This window comes from Triticum dicoccoides, chromosome 3A (genome assembly GCF_002162155.2).
Source record: "Triticum dicoccoides isolate Atlit2015 ecotype Zavitan chromosome 3A, WEW_v2.0, whole genome shotgun sequence".
In the NCBI taxonomy this organism is placed as follows: domain Eukaryota; kingdom Viridiplantae; phylum Streptophyta; class Magnoliopsida; order Poales; family Poaceae; genus Triticum; species Triticum dicoccoides.
The window spans coordinates 533,211,172-533,220,997 of record NC_041384.1 but is presented as its reverse complement, the minus strand read 5'-3'; positions in this window follow the sequence as shown (position 1 = coordinate 533,220,997).

The window sequence follows — 9,826 nt, the reverse complement described above, 5'->3', positions numbered from 1 at the left end:
ATCACTCACAAGCTATGTTCTGCCAACGTAGCCGAAGCCGACAAGGTTACCTATGCTGCCTATCACCTCGAAGGCCCTGCTAGCCTTTGGTGGGAAAACTTCGAAGCTATGTGCCCGGTCGGCTAAGTTACTACTTGGGCTGAGTTCAGTGAGGCTTTCCGCGAGCATCACATTCCGGAAGGTCTCATGGATCGCAAGAGGGAGGAGTTCTGCAACTTCACCCAAGGAAGACTGACTGTGGATGCTTATAGTCGTGAATTTGGAAATCTGGCACGCTATGCTCCCGAAGAGGTATCTACTGACGCTAAGAAGCAAGCGTGGTTCCGCAAGGGACTTAGCCCTGAGCTTCGCCGCGATCTTCGTCTGCACGAGCGCACCTCCTTTCAGAAGTTGGTCAATAAAGCCATCAGTGCTGAGACAGGCCAGACTGATTATGACGCTTCACGCAAGCACTCCCGTGACTTTCGCTCTTCATCCGGCTCTGGAGCTCAGAAGCGCCGCGTGTGGATCCCAAGCACGGCACTGCCACCCAGGTTCATCCCGAGGCCATCCTTTGAGGCGCCTCGTCCCAACCAGCAATTTGCACCGCCCAAGCCCTATGGTGGCCCCACTGCTAATGCTGCTCCATGCCCCAATGTGGTGACATGCTTTAAGTGTGGAGAGCCAGGTCACTATAGCCGAGAGTGTCCCCAAAACAACAACCCCAATCAAACTGGAAAGTCCGTTGGCCGTGGTAAGCCCGCGGGAAAAACATTCTATGCCAAGCCGGCCACCACTGCACGTGGCCATGTCAACTATGTTTCAGCCGAGGAGGCTCATGCGGATCCCAACGTCATCCTTGGTACGCTCCTTGTTAACTGCCATCCGGCATCTGTTCTTTTCGATACTAGAGCATCTCATTCATTCATATCCGAGAGCTATGCTCGATTGCATAACACGACATTCTGTGACATGCCCACTTCCATGGTAATTCAAACTCCGGGTTCCAAATGGCAAACTTCTAGAGTAAGTCATGGGAACGAAATTCTTGTCGATAGACTTGTCTTCCTTGCATCCTTGATAGCTCTCAAGTCCACGGACATAAACATCATCTTGGGTATGGACTGGATGTCAGCTCATTACGCTAAGATTGATTGTGCCACTAGAACCGTTCAGCTTACTCACCCATCGGGCAAGACAGTCAATGTCTTAACTCGAGTGGCCAAGCGCCAGCTTTACTCCCTAAATGCCAACCCCCTTCTAGACCTTGAGGATGTTCCGATAGTCCGAGACTTTCCGGATGTCTTTCTAGAAGAACTGCCAGGTGTTCCACCTGACAGGGATGTTGAGTTTGTGATAGACCTTGTTCCAGGAACCGTTCCAATTTCTAGAAGACCCTACAAGATGGCACCCTTAGAACTAGCCGAGCTTAAGAACCAACTCGATGAGTCCTTGAAAAAGGGTTTCATCCGTCCTAGTTCCTCTCCTTGGGCTTGCCCCGTCCTCTTCGTCAAGAAGAAGGATGGAACGTATCGAATGGTTGTAGACTACCGCCATGTCAACCTGGTCACCATCAAGAACAAATACCCGCTTCCTAGGATTAACGATCTGTATGATCAGCTCGCTGGATCCTCAGTCTTTTCCAAGATGGATTTGAGGTTGGGCTACCATCAAATCAAAATCAGAAACAGGGACATTCCCAAAACGGCCTTTGTTACTCATTATGGCCAATACGAGTACACCATCATGTCCTTCGGTTTAACCAATGCCCCAGCTACCTTTTCTCGGTTAATGAACTCGGTTTTCATGGAGTACTTGGATAAATTCGTCATGGTATACCTCGATGACATACTCATCTACTCCAAGAATGAAGAGGAACATGCCGAACATCTAAGGCTGGTATTGATGAAACTTCGAGAGCATCGCCTTTATGCCAAATTCTCCAAGTGTAAATTTTGGTTGCCAGAAGTGACCTATCTAGGCCATGTAATCTCTGGCAAGGGTATTGCTGTCAATCCTAAGCAAGTTCAAGCTGTCCTTGATTGGACTCCACCTGAGACGGTCAAGCAAGTTTGGAGTTTCCTTGGCTTAGCGAGCTATTGCCGCCGCTTCGTCGAGAATTTCTCCAAGGTTGCTAAACCTCTAACTGAACTCCTCAAGAAAGATAAAAAGTTCGAGTGGACTCCACAGTGCGAGTTCAGTTTTCAGGAACTGAAAAGACGCCTGACATCTGCTCCCGTACTGGTACCACCAGATTTCTCCAAGGACTTTATTATCTATTGTGACGCCTCGCGACAAGGACTAGGTTGCATACTCATGCAGGATCGTCAGGTAATTGCCTATGCTTCATGGCAATTACACCCACATGAGGAAAATTATCCCACACATGATCTAGAGCTTGCAGCTGTAGTCCATGCACTTAAAACCTGGCGACATTACCTCATCGGTAATCGTTGCGAGATCTTCACCGATCACCAAAGCTTGAAATATATCTTCACCCAACCAGACTTGAATCTCAGGCAAAGACGTTGGGTTGAGTTGATCTCGGATTACGACTTAGGAATAACTTACACCCCGGGCAAAGCCAATGTCATGGCTGATGCACTAAGCCGTAAATCCTATTGTAACAACCTAATGTTACAACAGAGTCAACCACCTCTCCGTGAGGAATTCCGTAAGCTTAACCTTCACATTGTTCCTCGAGGATTCCTATCCACCCTGGTGGCGAAACCTACCCTTATGGATCAAATCATAACCGCCCAGCGGTATGATAAGGGCATATCCCGGATTAAGGAGAACATCGCTAGCGGAGTTGCTAAATGTTTCTCCATGGATGAGCGAGGTGCTGTCTTCTTCGAGAACCGTTTGGTGGTTCCCAAGAAACAACATCTGCGCCAGTTGATCCTTAAGGAAGCTCATGAATCCCCTCTCAGCATTCAGCCCAGTAGTACTAAAATTTATCAAGACCTACGCCAGAGGTTTTGGTGGACTAGGATGAAGAGAGAAATCGCTCAATACATTGCTAATTGCGACGTTTGTCGTCGTGTTAAAGCAGAGCATCAACGGCCTGCTGGCACCCTTCAACCTTTGGCTATTCCCGAGTGGAAATGGGATAAAATCAGTATGGATTTCATCACTCGGTTTCCCAGGACCAAGAGAGGGAATAATGCCATCTTCGTCGTGATCGACCGTCTTTCCAAAGTAGCCCATTTCCTACCTATTCATGACAGTATCACCGCTAGCCAGCTAGCTGATTTATACATCTCCCGAATAGTGTCTCTTCATGGTGTTCCATTGGAAATTAACTCAGACCGTGGAAGTCTCCTCACCTCTCAATTTTGGGAAAGTTTCCAAAATGCTATGGGAACTCGTCTCTCCTTTAGCACCGCCTTCCATCCTCAATCAAGTGGTCAAGTAGAACGAGTCAATCAAATTCTAGAAGATATGCTCCGAGCTTCTGTCATCTCGTTCGGAATGAGTTGGGAGAAATGTCTTCCATTCGCGGAGTTTGCTTATAACAATAGTTATCAAGCCAGCTTAGGCAAGGCTCCTTTCGAAGTTCTCTATGGACGAAAATGTCGAACGCCTCTTAACTGGTCAGAAACCGGGGAAAGACAACTCTTTGGCCCGGATATGATTCAGGAAGCAGAAGAGCAGGTTCGCGTTATTCGTGAGAAATTGAAAACAGCCCAATCTCGTCAAAAGAGTCAATATGATCATAAACATAAGCCTATGACTTATGAAGTCGACGAGAAGGCTTACCTTCGGGTTACTCCGTTAAAGGGAACCCATCGTTTCGGTATCAAAGGCAAATTGGCTCCTCGTTACATTGGACCCTTTCGCAATCTGTCCAAACGAGGAGAAGTTGCCTACCAATTGGAACTACCTCCGCATCTTTCCAGAGTTCATGATGTCTTCCACGTTTCTCAACTCAGGCGTTGCTTTGCGGATCCCATCCGTGGAGTGGACCACGAAACGCTTGATCTACAAGATAACCTCTCATATCGGGAATATCCCGTTCGTATCCTTGATCAAGCCGAGCGTACCACTCGATGTCATAATATCAAGTTTCTCAAGGTTCAATGGTCACACCATTCCAAGAAAGAAGCCACTTGGGAAAGGGAGGATTGTCTTCAACTTGAGTACCCCACCTTCTTCCCGGAGGATCCTAAATCTCGGGACGAGATTCTTTTGAGTGGGCATGAGTTGTCACACCCTAGCTAGTTCAAGCATTAGAGTGTGCATCATGTTTAAATTTCTCTTAAATTTGAAATGGGGAAAGCAGAAACCCCCAACACCCCCTGGAAACAACTAGGGTTTACTAAAATTATTTTCAATGAACCTGAAATGCCCTTCTAAAGAGTTCACCCTCTTTGTCTTGGGTTAAAACCTCTGGCAAAATTGGTGCACAATTTTCTAGGTCAACAGAAGGTCATTGAATTAAATCATAAGTATTTGAATTTGGGCATTTAAATGCTATAAAATAATTTAAATTCTCAAATAATCCTGGAAATAAATGTTTGCTGTTGGAAATAATCTAAACAGAGCCCACAATTACTTTCAGGATTTTTGGAAACGTTTTAGTATTTTAATTAAAGCCCAACAGTTGCAGTTAAATAGAAAAACAGAAACAAATAAAAAAACAGAGAGAGGGAAGCTACCTGTGCTGGCCCAGCCCACCTGGCTCGGCCCAGCCGACCGGCCCTGCCAGTCGTCGTCCTCCTCGCGCCAGAAGGACGCGGAGCACGTGGCCGGCGCCCGCGGCCACACGCCGGCCATCTCCTGCTTCCGCCGACGCCTGGAGATGCCTAGGGGCGCCACGCGACCCCCCACGTCCCCCTCTCATCCTCGCTCACTCCCCCCTCGTCTCCCTCACTCTCTCCTGCGGTGCCCGAGCGCGTTCCTCGCCGCCGTTCGCCGTAGACGATGCCTTAGCCACCCCCTTGCCCCTCCGACAAGCCAAACCGCTCCGCCACGACGCCCTCGCCCTCCCCACCAAGCCACGCTTCGCCGGAGGCCCTGCATCGCCGCTATAGCGCCCTCCTCAACCTCGGTACCTGCCGGACGCTGTCCATCGATTTGCCTCGCTCCGGTCGCCCCCGAGCCCACTGAGCTGCTCATCGACCTCCCTGTGAGCTCCGCCGCTTTTCCCCTCTCCTTTTCCACGCGTTTGCACCCTCTAGGCCATAGTTCCACCATGGCCGAAGCTCGTTTCCGCTCGAGCTCGTCGCCGGCGTCGCTCCGGCGACCATTTGGTCCTCCCGTGCTATGCAACGTGCTTGCCGCATCACGTAGCGCCTCGCTAGCGCTTCAGTTTCCGTGTTTGCACGCCGCAGCCCACTCCCCGCACATGGCCGAACTCCGGCCGCCACCTTGGAGCTCGTCGTCGTCGTCTCCAGCCATCGTAGGCTCGGCCTCCACCACCACTAGATGCACGACTGCAAGAGCTCTCCAACGAGCCCAAGAACGGCCTCGCCCGTGCCCTGTGGGCGTTTTCCGAGCTGCGCCACCGTCTCGGGCCTCGCCGGCGTCGAGTCACCGGCGAGTTTGACCCAGTTTGACTCCTGGGTGGGCCCAGGTAGACCCTCCCCGAGTCTATGACAGGTGGGACCGGTCTGCTAACCAATTTAGGATTAGTTTTAATTAATTTTAATTAAACCAGTCACTGACATGTGGGCCCAGGCCCCACTGACAGCTAATTAGTGTTAATCTAATCCTGTTAATTAGCTGAGAGGCTGACAGAAGGGGCCCACCAGTTAGGTTTGATCTGGGCTGGAGCCTTTGACCTGCTGAGGTCAGCATGACGCAATGCTGACGCAGTAATGCATTTTCTGGATTTATTTTTATTCAGGAATTTCCAGAAAATAGTTAGAACTTCTAAAAATCATAGAAAATCAACCATAGCTCCAAATGCAAAGATTTATATATGAAAAATGATCAGAAAAATTCAATCTATCCATCTGTAATGGTTTCATGCATGACAAAACAAGGTTACCTTGCTATTTAAGCAGAATAAGGAAGTGCAGTATTAAGGCCATGTTTAATGAGTTAATATTTGAGTCTTTGGTTCAAATGAGTTCATTCCTTTCTGTTATAGCTTGCATTAGGCCAAGACACATTCATATTGCCATGTCATAGCATGCATCATATTGTTGCATATCGTCATGTGTTGATTGTGCTCCGATGTGTTCTTCATGGTAGGTTCTGCCTCCGAGGATATTCAGGAGTATCCAACTGAAGGGCAGTATCCCACTACCACTCCAACAGGCAAGCAACCATTGATCATTCGGATACAAACCCATGTTCTAGCTTCTGCTCTTGGTTACTGCATTAAGACAATGCGATTCAAACTGCTATGTGCTACGGTAGTTGAACCCTTATCCTCTGCATGACCTGTCATTGCCACAGTAACTAGATGAAACCCACTAGCATGTGTAGGAGTTGATTGAGCCATGTATGTGATTCCTACCTTGCTATGCCTGCTATGCTTAGAGTTGTGTCAGGTCTGGTTCATCTGGGTGATGGGCTAGAGTGAAATGCTTATGCCGGTAATGTGAGCGATGTGTTGAACATGTTTTGGTAAAGGTATCGATGAGAGGCCATGTAGGAGTACATGGTGGGTTGTTTCATTGAGGCCGTCCCTAAGAACTGAGATCTGTATGTGTGATTTAAGATTCAGCTACTACCATGCATTGGGATCCTTAATTGACCCTCTCGGCTTCTTAACCACCCTAGTACTCTGTCCAGGAGTTGCAAATAGTTTCTGGTGTTTGTAGGTTATGTGTTGGCGGCCGTGCGTAGCGCTGACCCTAGGGGTGGGCTATGTTGCGGTAGATACACCGTGGCACGGTGTACCGAGTCACCCGTTTGGTGTCTTGGGATCCCTGTTCACATCGCTCGGGGCCGTATGTGGAAACCTCGGCCGGACTCCCTACGGATGGAACCTGGATAGGCGATAAACCTGGACTAGAGACTTAAGTGTTTAGGTAGGCCGTGGCCGACACCCTCGCTGGGCTTCTGCTTAAAGGTTGCCGAGTACATGTCGTGTGAACTGCGGTAAGTGGTGAAAGCGTGTATGAAGAAGTACACCCCTGCAGGGTATAAAACTATTCGAATAGCTGCGTCCGCGGTAAAGGACTACTTGGTTGCCTATACAGTTCATAGACAAGTTAATGGGTACTAATAATGACTCAAGATAAGTGTGAGTACCGAGGATGGCCCTCTCGTAGGATGACGAGGGAGGATCCCCGGTGGAGTATTGTGTTGGTGAGTAGTGGACTCGTGTGCGAAAACTATTTTACTGGTGAAGTTCCGTAGGATAGCTTAGCCAAGAGTCAAAGCTGGCTTGCTGCATTAACCCCACCACCTTCTTGAGAATAAGCATGTATAGTAGGTTCTGATGTAAGACTTGCTAAGTACCTTTGTACTCATGTTTGCTTAATTACTGTTTCAGATGACAACACCGCCCCCTCCGATGGGTTCTACGTAGACCTTGACGTCGACGAGTGACTAGCCACCCAGGTGGTGATCCTGGCCATGGAGGGCCCTATGTAGATAGACAGGCTTCGAGAAGCCTTCTTTCTTTCTAGAGTCTGTACTCAGACTAGTTGCTTCCGCATGTGCTTGTATGTTTGAATGACTTGAGTGTCGGGTCATGTGACCCCTATCTGTATCAACATGTTATGTATGGCTCCCTGGAGCCTTTAAATAAAGTACTTGAGTTGTAGAGTTTTGTTGTGATGCCATGTTGTATGTACTCATATCGGGCATATTGTGTGTATGATTGAAATGCTTCGTATGAGTGGGATCCGGCAATCTAGTTGTTTATCCTTGGCAGCCTTTCTTATGGGGAAACGTAGTCTAGTGTTCCTCGAGCCATAGTAGTCTGCTACAGCCCGGTTCACCGGAGTCCTGCTAGCCCAGCACTACTATTCAGGACACTTGACTGGCCGGCATGTGTTTCACTTCGTTCCTATGTCTGTCCCTTCGGGGAAATGTCACGCTGTGACTTCTGGAGTCCTGCCTAGCTTGCTACAGCCCGGGTTCCTTGGAGTCCTGTTAGCCCAGTGCTACAGCCCGGAATCAATCGCTGATGACCGACATGTTCGATGTGATTCATGTATGCCTGTCTCCATAGGTCTGTGCCGCTTTGCGTTCACGACTAGCCATGTCCGCCCGGGTTCTCTATCATATGGATGCTAGCGACACTATCATATACGTGAGCCAAAAGGCGCAAACGGTCCCGGGCCATGGTAAGGCGACACCCCTGGGATACCATGCGTGAGGCCGCAAAGTGATATGAGGTGTTACCGACTAGATCGATGTGACTTGGAATCGGGGTCTTGACAGCGTTGGCGTCAGAGCTGGACTGCCTGTAGGGTTGTTGAGCCAAACTGGTCGATGTCGAGTCTAGAAATGTTTTAGTTATATGTAGGAGAATTGATTGTGGGAGGGAACGTAAGGCTCTTTTACTCCTTTACCCTATGCCTCTGATCTGAGTCATTCTCTTCTCATTCAACGTGGGTTAAGGACTAGGCTCTCTCCTTCTATCAGGTTCACGTGTTACTAATCCATAGTAGCTTATAGGATTGATGCTACAAGCCCCAGTTTAGTTTCTACTATTTTAGTATGTTGCTAATTGGATCAGAATCTTGATATGATGTTGTTGAGTGGTATTGTGAACTGTTGTGGATATCTCAAATCTTTTTCTGAGCATGTACAGCTGTTATGTTGTTCAATTTTCCTTAGAAATTCTGATGTCTTTGCATTGTGGTTGTGCTTTCAGATGGCCAACCGTGTTCAAAACCAAGTGGTTCGCCTGACCCAGTGCCTCGACGTGCCCGGTCATACTGCTATGTTAGTCCGGGTAATGATCGAGACGGGCTACCGTTGGTATCCCGAATACACCGTCGAAGAGCAGTTCCGCGACTTTAATCAAAGCCAATATCTCTGCACCGTCAGGATATTTCCTTCTTATCCTAGATCTGCCGAGCCCCTTCACTGTTCCTATGGACTCGGGGTTACTGTTGAGATGGCTGTGCAGGATGCTGCCTATTCCATGATGACCATCTTGCGAGTCCGGACTGGCCTGCTTCGGAACACCGACTTCCGTTACATGCCAGCTTCACTTCCGGGAGCGCAAGGGTATCTTTAGGCTATCTATGCTGACTCCACTCAGGAGGACTCATTAACTCGTACCACTGCCGAGATGCTCGAAGATAAGGACCGAGAGAATCGGGCCTTGAGGCTGGAGCTTTTCAATACCCGTGCTGATCATTGGGCCACATTGACTCGGTTTGCACCTGCGGTGCAAGCTGGATGTATGGATACAAGGGATCTGTATCCTGTGAGATCAGCTCTGCCAGACATGGTGGATTGGCGTGATGTGGGAGGCATCACCCCACCCCGTGGTCCCCGCAGGCCACTGTTTGTTGGTCCAAGACCTCATCCTAGGCCCTATGGTCCACAGGCTCCTCAGGACCGTCTGTTTCCGGATGGTCATGTTGAACTTCTAGGCTATAGAGGTGACTTCTATGAGGACTACTACGGAGCTGTCTGAGTTAGTAGTAGTACCACTAGTATTGTAGTAGTTGTATCTCCACTGTCCTGCGAGACTTGTGGAATATGACTTTGTGTGTAATCAAATCCGGAGGTGTAGACAAATAATGTATAGGAGCTTGGAATGCCTCCGATGAGATGTAATGTCTTTCATCATAGTTGTACTGTAGCCTGGGCTTGTACTAAACTATGTATGATGTGTATGACCGTTGGTATATATATGGTAGTTTTATATTACCATGGCATACAGATGAACATCTCTTCATTCCATGTTATCCATTACATTCTG